The sequence below is a fragment of the Mandrillus leucophaeus genome, unplaced genomic scaffold (genome assembly GCF_000951045.1).
Source record: "Mandrillus leucophaeus isolate KB7577 unplaced genomic scaffold, Mleu.le_1.0 Scaffold792, whole genome shotgun sequence".
Lineage (NCBI taxonomy): Eukaryota > Metazoa > Chordata > Mammalia > Primates > Cercopithecidae > Mandrillus > Mandrillus leucophaeus.
Genome location: NW_012108608.1, coordinates 832,301 through 851,157, shown reverse-complemented (window position 1 = coordinate 851,157; position 18,857 = coordinate 832,301).

Below are 18,857 nucleotides of genomic sequence, written 5' to 3'. Positions count from 1 at the left end.
TAACCATATCAAGAAAACTCAATGCAGATATATAACTTATGTTCTAGAAAAAATATGGCTTCTACTGCTTACAATCTTCATATTGTGTCATGCTCTTTTATGCCTTAGACCATTAGGTACAGAATTCTAAACACTAGCCTCACAGTTAGAATGTGCGCATTCATTAACATGATGTCTGGGATCTGCTTTAAAATACTTTGGCAAAGAAAAAAGAAGAGTAATCCTAGCACTTTGGGAGGCCAAGGTAGGCGGATCACTTGAGGTCAGGAGTTCGAGACCAGCCTGACCAACATGGCAAAACCCTATCTGTAATAAAAATAAAAACATTAGCCAGGCGGGGTCGCATGTGCCTGTAGTCCCAGCTACTCAGGAGGCTGAAGCAGGAGAATTGCTTGAACCCAGGAGGCAGAGGTTGCAGTGAGCCGAGATTGCACCAATGTACTCCAGCATGGGCGACACAGTGAGACTCTGTCTGCAAAAAAGGAAGGAGGGAATAAAGGTAATGTAATAAAATCTCCATAAGTAATCTATGGAATAGGTATACGGGGGTTAACTGTCCTCCTAAGTTCTACATATATTTGACATTTTTTCAAAATACTTTTAAACGTTCTGTTTTTCAGTTCCAGCTTGATCACTTACTAGCTCTCTGATCATGAGAAAATTATTTAGCATCTTTGATTCACAGACTTCAGAACAGATTTCCATATTAACCTCCTCACAGGATTACCTTAGGGATTAAAAGAAACAGTATTAGTAAAAATAACTGACACCAAGTAGGTCACATCATAAAGATAAATTTAAATTTAATCCAGATAGCTCCAATTTTAAGAAAAGCAAAAAGAATGGTAATGTGTTTCTAAAATTGAAACAAGTGAATCTGTAAAGACTGAAGAGTGCCATCTTCTTGCCATTTCAGCTTTTTCTACTGCCTCTTAACATTCTAGACCAGATTCCATCACAAACAGCAACAGGTAGCATTTAATGAAGTCTCCAAAATGCTGTGTCCTGAAATAAATGCATCAAAATGTTTCTTGCATGGCAACATAAATCAACTAAGGGTAGCCTATCGACAAACACCACTTCTAGCTGCTATACTATTCTCTGTTCTACAAGTAACATAAGCTTTTCCTCCCACTCACTCCCTTCATTCACAAACATCTCTGAACAAGTAGCTGGGGATAACAATTCAAGAGAAAGGGAACCTCTTAAATATAGGCTAAATAATCAAAAGCAGAAGATCCCTTCTGGGGCTGGCTCTTCACAGGACAGAAGTTCAAATATGAATAGGCAGCATCTATCTGCCTATTCTGAGGCATAACTACAAAATCATTTTAAAATATACATTATTGGTGATAATTCCATCATTCTTTAAATAAACCAAATCACTCACAAAATCTCATCAGAAACCTTGTGAAGAAGGAAAGGGGTAGACTTTCATCCATGTGGTAATAATATACAGTTCAGCATAAGAGTGAAAGGGAAATAATTATTTAAAATAGTGAATGTACATATGCACATTTCCATTTTTTAAGAATATGGAGAACACTCTTACTTCTGCCCAAGACAATTGAATTCCAATCAAATATTGTTACTGAACCAAATATTGTGACTGAATGCGACTCCAGCTTGCCTCTCTTCCATAAGAAAAAATTCTAAAACCTGGAATCTACTACAAATATGTTAACCTCTCTCATTAGCTCAAGAAAGAACAAAAACAGTGAAGTGAACTTAGAAGCTGTATTTACTAGGGGAATTCCCGAAAGAAGAGCTCTCATAATTTTCTACTTTAAAATTTCACTTGTAAGACACAAATTAAATCCACATTTGTGGGGGGAGGCGGGGAGACAAACGAAAAATCCAAGCATGTCTCTTACGTATTTTCTCACTTGGTTCACAGGTACTACCACTGTAATGTTTAGTCACTGGTTATTTTACTTTGATATTCCTATCTGAATACAGACTTACCTGATATTTTTCCTATACTTATAACATTCAAATTAGCTGTATATGCATAATAAATGTTGGGCATAATCACAGCATCAATTTTCTTGTAAAGCAGAGCTTATTTCAGGCAAGGTCTAGCTTCAGAACTGAAATAAACACACACGGCAGGAAAGTTATAATATATATTTTGTTTTTTCAGGCCATGAGAACCCTTACATTTCAATAAACATATATTAACAAAATGAGAACTGTCAACAAAACACTCTAGTTGTGTGACGGTTACTCAAATTTTTCATCTACGTGGTACTGGACACCCTTTGTAAACAAAAACCAAAAAATATATATTTGAAGTTCAGGGTCCACAAAAACATCACAGGGAAAAAAAGAAGAAAAAGAAAATATGAACCTAAGCTGATTCCAGCAGGAAGAAATTTTCCCACATGCAGAGGTATTCAACACGAAGCAAGAGATAGTAAGAGGCCTCAGTGCGAAACTGGAGCTCCCCGAATTTACAGACCCAGGAAATCAGGGCAGGGTGTTAAATCTTCCCTTACACCTAAACCTATAACCTGCAACTACCTCAACCACAGAATTTCTCAAAGTAAATCAAACCCGGTTCAGATGGATTCAAAATACGTTTATGAATCACAAGAACAAACAAATGTCTCCAATCACCTGCCTCAGGAGAAGCATTAAAATTCTCAATTATCATATTTTCTTTCAAACAATTTAAGAAGTGTGTAACCAGGCTAACCCTAAACATTCATCATAGTACAGGAATAGTTAAAAGTAGTAAATGAAAAATTCTGATCTCAAAACAATTCACATTTGCATCTAAAATGTTACAATGAAACCACATAACTCCCTCCTCAAAATGTTTCATGTGACGTCTCCTTGAAGTGGCTTTCACTTTAGCTATGTGTGGCTTCCTTTATTTGCTTCAGCAACGAAAATATGAAAATGAATACAGGCATACCTCACTTATTGTGTTTTGCTTCACTGCACTTTGCAGGTATTACATTTTTTACAAACTGAAGATTTATGGCAATTCGGTCACAAGCAAGTCTAGTGGTGCCATTTTTCTATCAGCATGTGCTCACTTGGTGTCTCTGTGTGACATTTTGGTAATTCTCATAATATTTCAAACTTTTTCATTATTATTATCTGTTATGGTAATCTGTGATTCACGGTTTTGTATGTTACTATTGTAATTGTTTTAAAGCACTTCATGCCACACCTATGTAAGACAACAAATTTAACAAATAAATGTGTGTGCTCCGACTGCTCTGCTGACCAGTCATTCCCCCATCTCTCTCTGTCTCTCCTTGGGTCTCCCTATTCCCTGAGACAAAATAATATTGAAAATGAGGCTAAACAATAACCCTGAAGTGGTCTCTAAGTGTTCAAGTGAAAAGTCACACATGTTTCACTTTAAATCAAAAGGCAGAAATGATTAAGTTTCTCGAGCAAGGCATATCGAAAGTGGAGACAGGCCCAAAGCCAGGCCTCTTGTGCCAAACAGCCAAGTTGTGAATGCAAAGGAAAAGCTCTTCAAAGAAATTAAAGGTGCTGTCTAGTGAACACACAAATGATAAGAAAGCCAAAGAGCCTAATGGCAATATAAGAAAAGTTTTTGTGATCCGGATAGATCAAACCAATCACAGAATTCTCTTAAGCCAACACCTAATCAGCAGCAAGACCCTAACTCTCTTCAATTCCATGGAGGCTGAGAGAGGTGAGGAAGCTGCAGAGGAAAAGCTGGAAATCAGCAGAAGTTGGTTCACAAAGTTTAAGGCAAAAAGTCATCTCCACAACATAAAAGTGCAAAGTGACGCAGCAAATTTTAATGCAGAAGCTACACCAAGTTATGCAGGAGACCTTGCTAATAAGATCATTAATGAAGGTGGCTACACTCAACAACAAATTTTCAATAGGGATGAAACAGCCTTCTATTGGAAGAAGATGCCGCCTAGGACTTTCACAGCTAGAGAGGGAAAGTCAACTCTCGGCTTCAAAATTTCAAAGGACAGGCTGACTCCCTTTTTTAGGGGCTAATGCAGCTGGTAACTTAAGTTGAGACCAGTGCTCATTTACCATTCTGAAAATTCTAAAGCTCTTAAGAATTATGCTAAATCTACTCTGCCTGTGCTCTGTAAGTGGAACAACAAAGCCTGGATAACAGCACATCTGTTTACAGCATTGTTTGCTGAATATTTTAAGCTCTTGGCTGAGACTGAGATTTTCTGCTCAGAGAAAAAAAAAAATCCTTTCAAAATATTACTGCTCTTTGCGATGCACCTAGTCACCCAAGAGCTCTGATCTTGTACACAGCATCCATTCTGCAGTCCATGGATCAAGGAGTAATTTAAACTTTCAAGTTTTACTATTTAAGAAATACATCTCATAAGACTATCACTGACATACATAGTGATTCCTCTAATAGATCTGGACAAAGTACATTGAAAATCTTCTGGAAAGGATTCACCATTCCAGATGCCATTAAGAACATTCATGATTAATGAAAGAGGTCAAAATGTCCACATTAACAGGAATTTGAAATAAACTGACTTTGAGGAATTTAAGCCTTCAGTGGAGGGAGTAACTACACATGTGGCAGAAATATCAAGAGAACTAGAATTAAAAGTGAATCCTGAAGACAGGACTGACTTGGTGCAATACCATGATAAAATTTTAATGGATAAAGAGTTGCTTCTCAAAGATGAGCAAAGTAGGTAGTTTCTTTGGAATCTAAAAAAACTACTTCCTTTGCTCATCCTTGAGAAGCAACTCAAAGGATTTTGAATACTACATACACTCAGCTGATAAAGCAACAGCCACCCCAAGACACTGAAAGTTCAGATGATCATTAGCACAACAGTTACGTATTTTTTAAGTGAAGTACGTACACTGCTTTTTCAAACATAATGTTATTGCACACTTAACAGACTACAGTAGTGTAAACATAACTTTAACATGCATTGTGAACCAAAAAGTTTGTGTGACTAGCTTTCTTGTGAAATTCGCTCTATTGTGGCAGTTTGGAATATCTCCAAACTCACAATATCTTCAAAATATGCCTGTATAAAGCCACAATATCTCCAAAATTTGCCTGTATAAAAAAAGCAATGTCTACAAAAAACGACTAACAGTGTATAATAACTAGCACTACATTTTTTTCCAGTCTTAACCTAGGGGAAAAACTTAAGGTCCAATTAAAATGACTTTTTTATGGACCTCATAGTTGGTACTTCATGTTTTGGATCATTTGTGTTGTAATACCGTAATAAGGTCAATAATGTCAAGAAAAGCATAATTTACGGTCTAGTCCCATTGTTGTGGGCCTCAACTACATATTTCTACAAAGAAGACAAAAACGTTTACCCCACGAAAAGTAATAGATTTTTCTCCCACAGAAAACGCCACAGATGTTCAGCCAAAATGATTTCCTGGAGCAACGATATTTTATATAAAAACAAATCCCTAATAACTAAGTATTTTCTATCAATTCACTGACACTATCTAATATATTTGGCCTCATCTTGCTCTCAAGTTAGTGTTATGGTGATAAAAACCCAGGATCTGAGACAAGACTTGGAGTCCAAATACCTGATCCACCACTTACTCACTAGGAAACTTCACATAAGGTACTTAAAATGAGGTAATATACATGCAAGGCATGGATATTAATGCCATTAAAATTTTTAGAATACAAAGCTCAAAAAATATCAAAACACTTTATTGCTTTTTTTCTTTGAGCAAGATCCTATGGAGAAGCAAACTCACCTACAAATTAACAGTGTTCTCTTCAAATATGTGTAAAATATTACAAAACATTTGCCAAAAATAAATGCACTAATTCTCTAATCATTATCCTTAGAAAGTTCATTTGTTCCACTCCCTGAAATCACAAAAGATTAAAGCTCAAGGTAGGCAAAAACACTGGACATTCTTTAAAAAGTTATTCTGAAGTAGAGCTACAGAAAAATATACCAACTAGGTAAGAAAAACATCAAGGACAACAATTCCTCATGCACCTCCCTTTTCTACAGAAGCCACAGCTTATTAACACGGGGAATTTGTCCCATGTTACATATGCAGAATCAAAGCAATCTGTGAATACACTCACCCAAAATGACTGGCTCCAAAAATGAATTTAGCAGCCATGTTTGGGTAAATGTCTAGACAAATATACTAATGGCATAAATTGGAACAAATAACTAAAAAGAATAGGTAAAAGTATTCCAGATTCTTTTTTAAGTCTCAAAAGGCTAGAATCAGAGGTTAGCAAGAATAAATCGAACTGAGATATTACTTTCAATTTTGTGTTTACAAATAAAAATTACAAAATCTAGAGTAAAGGAGACCGGGTTTATAAGTTCATCACATGAAAATGCTCAGGGAAAGTCAGGTATTCCTAAAGTTCAAAGTATGAGAGAAAGTAATTCAACTGGAGCTAAAGTATGACATGGGTCGGGAAGAGAGGAAGTACTTTGCTTCATTATTCTTGTGTAATAAACAGAAATATCTTCTCCAGTCAATTTGTTGTAAAAACACAAATGAAGAATAATGTGCCAGGCATTGCACTAAGCACTGGAGAGATCAAGTGGTAAGACCCTGCCCCTCAGAGATTTCTCAGTTAATGAAGAAAAAATGCTGCAAACATTTGTGATCCATTGTGCATACAAGGGACGAGAAGTAGCACAGACAGCTGGTAAGGGTTTCAGAGAAGTTTCACACAGGACAGACAGACTAAAAGTGTTCCATGCAGAGGTAAAGCAAATGAAAAGCAGGGAAGGAGTGCTTCGGGTGTTTAGGTCCTTCAGCTCAATCAACTTTTATTATATGCCAAACACAGATAAACATTCAAAATACATATACAAATAAAAAATGCTCCCAGCTCCCAAAAATTTATATTCAAATAAATTGAAGACTTAAAATAAGTTCAGTACAATGTAACATATGTTATAAGTATTTTCAGAATTCACGTGATAGGGTCAAATTCCATAATATACAGAGTTCCTACAAACCAGTAAAAAAAGGGCTCAACCACCAAGTAGGTATTGGCATAATCAAATGTTCATTTTAGAAAATAATCCTAGTGACAATGTGACAAAATACATGTATGCAAGAGAAAAAGGTTGAAAGTAGAGACACTGATGTTGTGAGGCTCCTGCAGCACTAGGTTAGAAGTATTTAAAAGACTTGAACTGAAAGGTATGTTTAGTTGACTGGATGGGTGGTGATGACATCACCAAGCATAGGAAACACAGGAGAAAAGACACCCAACTGTATTTTCACCATACCCATCCACAGCAACCGTTGTATATAGGGTTTGAGAGACAGCTCAAGAGAAAAATCTAGGTTGCAAATACAGACATGCCAGTGATCATCCTACAGGCAGTAATCAATCCTGTAAGTGTAAGGACATGAGACTGCCTAGAAGAAGGTATAAAGGGATAAGGGAACATCAACATTTAGGATTCAGTCATGATGAGATAGCAAAAAACCCGAGAAAATAAAAAGTCATGAAAGCCAATAAGGACAACCTTTCAAGAAGAACAAAGTGATACCATGTCAAATATCACAGAAAGCAGCCATTGGACAGCTACTGCCAACCTCCCTCAGGATTGGTAGGGTCCCCCAAATGACTGTACAATGGATTTGATAGTGGATAGGAGGTGAGGAAGTGTATTACTTTAGTGATAATTACTACTCCTTCTAGAAGTAAAAAGCATGGCTTTCAAAGGAGCTGTCCAGCAGCAAAATTACAATACCTAACATATATTGGGAATACTTTCCATGCAGGCACTAACGCTAGATATTTTACTTAATATTCCTCTCGCCGTTACAACAACCTTAAAAACTTAGTATCGTTTCCAAATTTCCGTAAGAAAAATGGGTTCAGGATGGTTACATGACTTGCCCATGGACACACAGTTGGTATATGGAGGACAGAGGATTTAAGTCCAGGTTTTGTCTAGCTGTAAACCAATGCTCTTTCCACACTGTGATGCTGTCTTCCCATCACTGGAAGTATGTGGAGGGAGGCAGAGTGAAGAGTGGCTTGTTAACTATCTAACAGAAATACCTTTTCTTTTTGAAAGATAGTTTAACTAGCTCACTTCTGAGCCCTCTTCCACCTTCAACAGTCAATGATTCTATCTCATATACCCTGCTCATAAGTGAGTTATAATAGCTGCAGAATTCCAAATACAATGTTTTTTTGTTTTGTTTTTGTTTTTTTTTTTTGAGGCAAGGTCTCATACTGTTACCCAAGATGGAATGCAACAGCATGATCATGGCTCACCACAGCCTCAACCTCCTGGGCTCAAGCGATCTTCCCACCTCAGCCTCCTGAGCAGCAGCTGGGACAACAAGCATGCACTACCACGTCCAGTGTTTTTTTTGTTTTGTTTTGTTTTTTTGTAGAGACGAGGTCTCACTATGATGTCCAGGCTGGTCTCAAATTCCTAGGCTCAAGCCATCCTCCCACCTCAGCCTCCCAAAGTATTGGGATTACAGGCATAAGCCACTGCACCTGGCCTCAATCTTCATTTTTTTCTCATATTATCAAACTAATTTTAATGCCTGCTAAAATTCATACTTAATAGGAAGACAATCTATAATTAAAATCATCCCTTGTTAAGTGGAAAGCAAAGACTTATCGACACTGAATCTCTCATGCTTTGTATAGCACTAGGCACAGAATGGCATTCAGTGTTTTGGAAATGAGTGAATGAAGGAATGGTCTGCCTCTTGTCTTTGATACCACTGACTATCATGTCAGGCAAAAACGGGCATCCATCTTTATTTTAAAATAAGCTCAAAGTCATAACATATGGCAATATATCCTACACTTCCCACAAATTAATATTGATTACATTTATTTTTGCAAAAAACGAAAACACAGTCTATGGAGGCAGCTTATCACTCCCTTTTCTGCATTCCACAGTAGGATGTAGCACCTTCTGCTATTAAAGTAAGCACAACTTATACTGTGGTTTCCTTTTGCTTCTCACACTGGACAGTAACCTTCAGATTGCCTACATTATGTTAGGCTGCAAGAACATAGTGCAGAGCCACACACATAGTGAGCACTAAAAGTCTGACACATACGTAAGCAGGATGGGTAGATCGATGGCTTAATAAGTAGAAGCAGTATCTTTCTAACAGCCATTTTACACTCAAGCAAATAATCTACTTACCAAGCAGGAGATTATATCATATGAGAAATAGGGATGCACGGAAAACCCAATGACACTTTTTTTTTTTTTCTTTTTTTTTGAGGCAGAGTTTCCCTCTTGTAACCCAGGCTTGAGTGCAATGTCGTGATCTCTGCTCACTGCAACCTCTGCCTCCCGGGTTCAAGCGATTCTCCTGCCTCAGCCTCCCAAGTAGCTGAGATTACAGGCACCCGCCACCACGCCCAGCTAATTTTTATATTTTTAGTAGAGACGGTTTTTCGCCATGTTTGCCAGGCTAGTCTAAAACTCCTGACCACAGGTGATCCACCCACCCGGCCTCCCAAAGTACTGGGATTACCAGCATAAGCCACCGCGCCCAACCCCCAAGTGACACTTTCAAAGAGGCATGGGATGTGGATTTAAAAAGAAGCGTGAAAGTTCACTCTCGAAAAGTCTCCTGAACAACAGGATTTTTTTCCTAGATTCAACATTATCCAAAGGGAAAAAAATTTAAATTATCCAGTTCAGTAAATTATGTTTTAAAGATCAGGTACTTTGGAAATATCTATCAAAAAGGTCATTCTTATCTTTAAAAATCATGAAATTTCAGGTTTGGCAGTCCCTGGAGATGTGTGAGGAGAGAAGACCTCATAAAGCACTTTGAAGTCACCCCAAATGTGCCTACCTAAATGTTTCAAGATCTACTCAATTTACAGACCTGGCTAGCAAAGGGACAGTCTCCCATGACAGGTCTCGGCCTTTCTTCCCTCCAGATATACATGATATAACATTCACTTCTATGAAACACTAGGATAAACAAATCCAGATTCTAATGAACCAACATAAAAAAAATGTTCAGGGAAATACACACATATGTAATTTCCACTGTGATTAAAGACCTATCAGTAAGATCCAGCAACTGCAAGGTATACAAAATGCCCACCATGACAGTTGAAGCTCCATCCCCTCATGTCAGAATGCAAGGGAAAGTAGCATTTTAAGGTTGAATGTGAATCCACTCTCGTTTATACACAGATATCTTAAAATAAGTCATTGGCAAACTTCTGTAGGTTATCAGTAGCTGTTAATACCTCACAGCTGAGTCTAACACAACAATGTGTTGTGACACCATAGTTGGAAACCACTGGTCTCCTTCATAACTCAGTGAAACTCAAACTAGTTATCAAATTACAATCAAATTCACTACATTTGCCAAATTCAACGGCATTAGGAGCAGACAATCTTCAAAGATTAGGCACAAGTGAAAGCAAGCACAAGAGGAAGGTTTGGCTCTGGTCAAGTGAGGTGCTGAGCTAGTTGTCTTTGTGGCGTGATTTGAAAAGTAAACAAAGGGGCATGGCCTGTCTTTCACTAGCCCCACTATCACCACATGGTGCTACGCTTTCATCCTGTCTTTATTACTTGCCGGTATTATAAATGAAAGGTGAAAGCAATGCCTTTAGAAAATCACTGTTAAAACACATCTGCTATCTAGATTTTACAGAGACTTCTACTTATAGGCCAGATTAGGCATTTGATGACTTGAAACTGCATAAGTCATGGAAAAAAAAAAAAACAAGGGAATTTCAATGGGAAAGGCATAAGAACTAAGAGCATCATGACTGTGGCAATTCTCACCCTCCCAAGGGGTATCACGGGATGCTAAACTGGGCCCACCTGTAAAGACTTTTGAGTTCCAAGTTGGCATGAGGACACAGAAGGGCAAGCAAGAGTACCAAGTAACTGAGCACGAGATGCTGGAGGTTCTGTGGAATAAGTCAGTCAAGATCAACCTTTGTTCACTTCTCCAGTTTCAAGGGACTCCAACAGCCTGACTTGGGTTTAAAGGTAGACTCCTAGGATGGAGGAGGACCTAGAAACCGCCAGGCATGGGTGGCTCACACCTGTAATCCCAGCACTTTGGGAGGCCAAGGTGGATGGATCACCTGAGGTCAAGAATTCGAGACCAGCCTGGTCAATACGGTGAAATCCCATCTCTACTAAAAATACAAAAAGAAAAAAAAAAATAGCCAGGTGTCGTGGCGGTGCCTGTAATTCCAGCTACTTGGGAGGCTGAGGCATGAGAATGGCTTGAACCCAAGACGCGGAGGTTGCAGTGAGCCAAGATCGCACCATAGGGCTCCAGCCTGGGCAACAAGAGCAAAACTTTGTCTAAAAAAAAAAAAAAAAAAAAAAGCAAACAAAAAAAAAGCAGACTTAAGAACGAGAAAGCTGGCCAGCTGCAGTAGTTCATGCCTGTAATCCCAGCACTTTGGGAGGCCAAGGCAGGTGGATCACTTGAGGTCAGGAGTTCAAGACCAGCTTGACCAACATGGTGAAACCCTGTCTCTACTAAAAATACAAAAAAATTAGCCAGGCAAGGTGGCACATGCCTGTAGTCGCAGCTACTCGGGAGGGTGAGGCACAAGAATCGTTTGAACCCCAGGAGCTGGAGGTTGCAGTGAGCCAAGATCGCGACACTGCGCTCCAGCCTAGGCAACAGAGTAAGACTGTCAAAAACAAAAAACAAAAAACAAAAAAAAAACCTGTTTTTAATATCAAATGAGCTCTCTGGAGGCAAACAGGTAAGACTCATTCTATGGAATTCTGTAGGGCAATGCTAAGAACAAGGAAGTATATTCAAAGCGTCAGATTGTAATCAAGCATAAGAAAATATTCCTTGAAAGCAGAGTTGTCCAGGATGGAGTGAGAGGTATATATATGGAATAGAGAGCTGCCTCTCACTAGATGTGTACATGCAGGGATGGGATTCTATCCATCAGAGAGGCTGGACAAGGAGTTTCACATTAGAGATAGCCTGAGCTAGAATTCTGGTGTACCTTCCAATTCTAGGAGTCTGATTTGTATGCCTAAATTCAAGCATGAGCAAGTGTAAGAGATAAAAGGTCTCCCCTACATCCCCCAATGCTTCTCCCCAACAAATAAAGGATTCTGAGCCAGACAGAAAATTAGATTTATTTCCAAGGATCCTTCCAGCTTCAAAACGCCATTTGGTTTAGACTATTCTTCAGCACACATAAAGTTCACATTTACAACAAAAATAAATGAGAATCATTTATTCTCTCCATTCAGATGATTCCCATAAACCATCCCAAAGTCAAATGCCCCTAACTGGCTAAATTTTTTTAAAAATCACCTAATTCTCTGATGCTTCTAAATATTTCCTCTCTGTAGTTGACTGGCGTGATGAACATCTGAGTATGATCAACTATAGAAAGATGTTCTAGTATTTGAAGCCTGTAGTTAAATCACCACTCACCCTTTTTTGTTCAGACTGAATAATCTCTCAGTTCCTGTCACAATTTATTTAAAGTCCTTTAATCATCTTGGGGGCTATTTTATAAAACATACTCCAAAATTTAACACATCCATTTCTGGAAGGGCACGTGGAATGAGACAGAGTACTCAGGGAGAATTCTGACCAGAGGCAATGACAACAGAGATTCCCTCCTGGTTGCTGAATGCAAACCAACAGAAGCTAACAGTGAGATTTTATTTAGGAAACTATAATTTCCTTAGTCTTCAACTCTTTGAAATGAAAGTATTTCTGTGTTAGTAAGAAAAAGTATATCCTGGCCCATGTGAGAGACCGGAAATATCGGTTCAGAACAAAAATAAAATGGAGCTTGGAAAGCCGCAGCTGGCTTTCTTTAATCAGAAGTCATACGACCACATCTGGAGTAGTGCAGCTTTAGTGGTCTTCTGTAAGGATGGGACTAAGAGCAAGTGCTTCACTATACTGCCACTCTGTTGGTGTGGATTCCAGTACTGAGCTTTTCTAAAAACACTCACCATGCAGACATGCCATCAGGAGAGGTGACTCATGAGCAGCCTGTACTTGTGATGGGCCTGAACATTTTTTATTGGTATATACACAGTAAGTCATCACCTATCAGGATGTATAGTATGTTTTAATCTTTGTTCTAATTCCTAATCTTATACATTTTTATTCATTTCAATTTGCACATTGTGAAGACTAATATGGGCCTCCCACATGCTTGTCAAATGCCGCTCCCCTCAACTTAGTATCATTACCTGTCTTCCTGAGAAAGAAACCATCACTCACCTTTGAGGAAATCAACCTATACACATTGTGACAATAATCCACTAAAAGCCAACCACTCCCCATGGGAAGGCCACTTCTGCCAGTTATGCTTCTGCATGCTGGCTACTGAGCAACAATCATATAATGCCAGTTAATAAAATACAGCACTTCAAAACTTCATAGGAAAACACACTTCTACAACGACGGGAGCTTACAAGTCAAGAAACTCATCAGACGTTTGCATACTGATCATGATTTAAGATTGACAAAATTTCAAAACATAAAGGAATCCTATAATTTAGAAATTTAAATCCATCTTATCCTTTATGTTATTTCATTCCTTTAACAACCATGTATCAAATGCCTATTCTACAGCAGGCCTTGTGCTAGAGCTAAAGATATAAAAGTAGATAGAACTTCTGTCTCTAGGACTTTCCACTTCCTGGGGAGGAGAGGCAGACAAGGAAACAAGTCATCACAGCAACATGCTTTTATCAAGGTGTTCTCTGTGAGAAGGAAGAGGCTCAATTCCTTTATTCTAAGTGAAGGTGTCAGGAGATGCAGGTCCCAGAGGATGCAACTTCTGAACTGAAGCTCGAAAGAAGAGAACTGAATGATCAGGAGAACGTTTGTTATCCCAATAATCAGGCCCACACAAAACAGGAATGTGTGTAACTTTAATAGCATTAAATATAATGAACCAACAATGCCAGATTTATCATTTTTTAAAATGTAATTCCTTCGTAAAAAGCAAACAAAAAATAAAATAAACCTGAATTCCTGATTCAGGTTCCATCCTTTTAAGAATATATCCTGCTTTTAACTTAACTTGATAAAATGGCATAACTTACAAGATGTCTTAAAAATAAATGTCAATGGATGGCTCAAAGCCCACTTGTAAGAATCTAAGGAGTCAACAGCGTTAGTGCTACCTTTTCCTTAACTTTTCATAGCCTGTGTATTTTTCCACTGGAAGGCATCCAATGACATTTTGGGGGCCAGAGAAGGGAAAGAGGTCATGCTGGAGAAGGCTGCATTTCTGGATTACAAAAGCACTATAGGAAATGATATATTGAGATGTAAACAGGGAAACAGGTTTTTTCCAATTTGTTTTCTTTTTCATGAAATTTACCAGGTCATTTTATCTTCAAGTCCATGTCTAGACAATAATTAAAATACACAAATCACCCAATAAATCAAACACTCATTGATTAATATATTTTTTCTCACTTGTCAGAAATTGATCAGCCTAAGGGGGAATACAATAAAAACTGAAAGACAGGTGTCAGGTTCAAGCAAATAAACTAAACTGAATAGAACTTAGCCTTTTATATTCAGCAGGGATAAAGTGAATTCAAGTGACCAAACAAAACAGCTCTCATTCTAATTGTGTAACCTTATTAATGCCTCCTTCTCATACTCCATGCCCCGATTGGGCTGGAGAAAGAAGCACTCCAATTCGCCAGTCACCATACAGAACCATTTACAAATGGAACTTAATATAATACACTCAAAATAAAAACAAAGGCTTCAGAAGGCACATGAGAATTTTGCAATGCCCATATCATTCAACAAGAATTTATTCAGTGCATAATGAGCAAGGCATTGAGCTAGGGACCAATAAGACAATGACTATTTTTTTCAAACTAAAACTTTGAATACAAATATTAACAATTTTATGCAACTTCCAAGTATATGCAGCAACCAAGACACATAGTTTAGACACTGACAGACTAGAATTTCCAAAACATTTTGATATTACATAGAAACAACTGGACATTTTAAATGAAAACTACTACTAATTCTTCCCCAAAGAAAGGAAAGCTAGGACAATAAAATCACCACAGAAAGACTCACTTTAAGTCTAAGAATCTTAGAGCTGATGAAAATTTTTTAAATTTAGCTTCATATAAATAAAACTCTGTCTTTGAACATCAACCACCATTCTTCCGGTTTCACAGCTGTCGAAAGTACCTGAAATTGACAAATATTGTAAAGTAGTATGTCATAATCTTGAGGCCACTTTTATAAATCATTGATATCTACTTGTTTTCCTCTTTTGCAGAAAGATACACACAAAACTTCCAGTTGCAAGAGACAGAAGTTCACAGACAGGCAGACCATTTTTTAAAATAGAGTCACAGTATATTTTGCTGTGACTATCCAAAAGCACGGATAAGGAAAACAAAAAGAAGGAAAACAAAGTTCTATTCCTCTCTATGATGGTCTCAAAAAGAATCTACTTGAATTCCAAAAACATAGCATTTTAATAATTTATTGCCACTTCCTCAGTGAGGGCTTTTATTTTTTAATATCTAAAGTTTCCACTATCCAAGTGCGTATTTGTTAAAACAGATTTGAGATACCAGCAACTGGGCTCGGTCATAAAGTTGACAACCCATCTGATTTAAGCCATTATTCAGAACCCCTAACCATGGAGGAATACAATATTGTTATTTTACTTCTCAAATGAAATATAATTGATGGATTCATATAAAAGATAGAATTATTGTAAAATAAAATGATTTTAGAATGCTGAAAATGTCAAGAGTACTAAAGATTTAATTTACAAACTAAAATCCTATTTCATTGCACACATCAGTCCCACCTAATGACTGCTTTAAAAATAGGAATGCAACACCTCAGAATCACTGACTGATATTTTGACCTGAGCCTGCTCTAGAAATTAACAAAATCATCAAATCTGAGGATTTTGTTTGTCAAACCAGAGCATCAGTGTGGGTCATTATCTGGAGTTCAGACAGGCTTAAGACAACATCCTTCAAAATGAAAGTAAATGACATTCCTTTGCAGGAGAGTATGCTATTCTATTCCTGTGTATATATTTACCTGAACAGAAAGCAATGTTTAACAGTATTTATTTAGTGAACCTCAGGCCAAGGTCAAACTAGATCATAATATTTATTACCAGAATTTTATGTCTGCTAAATACAGAAATATAAAAAGCTTCCTCTCCCAATCAAACTATTTTACATAGCTAATTATTTAGTAAAACAAAATGGGGAACAAAATGCGAAGAGACCTTAAATATACCAAAAGAAGTGGCCATTTGCTTTTTTTCTTTTCTTTTTTTTTTTTTTTTTTTTTTTAAGAAATATGGTCTTGCTATGTTGTCCAAACTTCCACCTCAGCCTCCCAAAGTGCTGGGATCATAGGTGTGAGCCACCACACCTGGCCAGTGGCAATTTTCAAAAATATTTTTAAGTGAGAAAAGCCTCTCTAATAAAGAAAATAATTTGTTTACACTTACCTGTAACCATTCTATGTATTCTGTTCCCACTTCTTTAACTATAAAAATAAAATTCTTCATAACCTACTCTTGACCCAAGGCACTCATGGCTTTCAATACTAATGGTTCTGATTATTCTCAGGTGACCAAAACATACATAACATGTTGTCATTTCTAATTCTGTGTTAGCAGTGACTGAATCGCCATTACCAGGCGGTGGACAAAGTGTAACCACCCACCCCCCATATCCCATTTGATTATCCTCTGGTCCTCACAAGTTGGCAGTGGATACAATTAATCCCCTTTTATGTATGGGGAAAGTTAGCCTGTGAAGTTATAACATATACCAGTGGAATTACAGAAAGTTGAAGTTCAAGGTCTCACCATATCCCTCTTATATATCAAGAGACTGCTACATCAGAAAGTTGCTGAAAAAAAATTGACAAAATGATTTTTAGTAATTATCAAAATTCTGTATCATGAATCACCACCATTCTTCACAGTTCTGGAAGTATTCAAAATGGTAATTTAACCATCACATCTCCATTGCTAAAAGGAGAGTGAGTATCTCTGCAAAAATGGTGTTTTCCAATGAGGTCACCCTAAATGGATTCTTTATTTGGTGTCATAATTAGTTTCAAATTTACACATAGCTGACACAAAAAAAGATAAGGAAAAGCATGAGAGGCCAATTACAAAAGTTATAAATGAATGGTATCTCAAAATCATATTTCATCTCTCTAAAATTACAAATAAATAAAGAGACAAAAAGATTTTAAAAGGCATATTTTTAAACAAATCTTAGAGTAAACCTCATTAATTAGATGCTAGATGTTAAATTTTTCCTATTTTAACTGGATATCTTCAGATATACTGTCCATTTAAAGTAAGGGTTCTGTTCCACACTTCCCAAAAAAACTATTATCTTCAAAATGTTGATTATTCTAATTGATGGCATTTTAGAATCACCAGAATTACCCTGAATCCCAGTCTCAATTGTTGCATTAATCATTAAATTTACTGAATGTATTTACAACAATGTACTTGTGTTATGTTCACTTTATAATAGTCCCGAAAGGAAATGTTAATAAATAGACCAACCTAACTTGTAACGAGCAGGATGAATTTGCACACTGTTCACTAAGTATTGAAAAGAATTTGTTCTCTTGGCATATTAACAATGCTGGAACTACGTTGTTTATACTTTTTGATTACTGGACCCCCTTCTTCACATCCAATGCTGATGTAAACTTCAGCCAACAAACACTGGTGTTTTTTCACAATAAATTTAAATTCATGATACTGAATTAATAAAGTTTCACTATACTCAAATTGAAAACCAGATACATGAAACTCAGCTGATGGTAACAAAATGTCAGCAAAATAAATTCACAAGTTCTTCTTGGAACACCACAAATAAATGACATTATTTACTACTCTGTTGCATCAAGGTCTAAACACCACAGTTATTACCAATGTGGCATATTTGTTTTCTTTTTAAGTAGTATTATCAGTCTCACCCAGCTAGAAATACTAGTGACTGGAATCCTTATTTACTTAATAATACTTAATTAGCATCTTCTTGCTTCTATATAGGATCTTAGTATCTTTTCAGAATTCCCCTATGTGTACTCTGTCTACATGAAGTACTAAGCTGTGAATACACCTGGAAAACAGCTCATTCTCTAGAGCCAAAAGCAACCTTACACAAAGCACAACAACGTACTACCTACAGTTTCTGAGAGATTCCACAAAACTCTTCTCAGAAATTTATTCTCAACAGCCTCCCATAGTTTACAAAATTTCTACCATTACAATCAGTTTGAGTTAAGGTAAAAGTCCCATCACAAAATAACTTGGGGATGGGAACAGGGGGAAGGAAGGTTAAGAGATTTAACAAAGCCAAACACTCATTATCACATAGGGTTTAATTTCCTCTAAGTATTTTTAACTATTACATAGCAAAGTTCTATGACCAACAGGGAATGCTAGGGCCAGACAAAACATTCTAAGCAGGAATAGAGAGAAATGAAGAAAAGCCAAAGTTTGGGACAAGGCCTGTAGAGTACCACCAAGAGAAAAATCAGGACAGGGGTTGAGGGGAGGAAGACGGTTATTCTTCTATTTATTGCCGTCGGTTTGCTGTATGTATCTTTAAAAACATAATGTAAAACAATAAATAGATCAAATTATTTTGATTTCCAGCAAATGTCATTAGCAAGATGTTTTTACTGAATTTTTCTACTTTCCATTGTTTTAATCCAAGAAGATTCAAAATGAAACAGCACTAGTTTTGCTAACTGAAGTAACTTTTTCTCCTGGGATAACCTAAATGAGTATTTTTCATCTCCACTGCCACCATCATTCTCTTTCATTTTTAAGGTTTAGAACTGATCAGGGTCTCTGAATACAT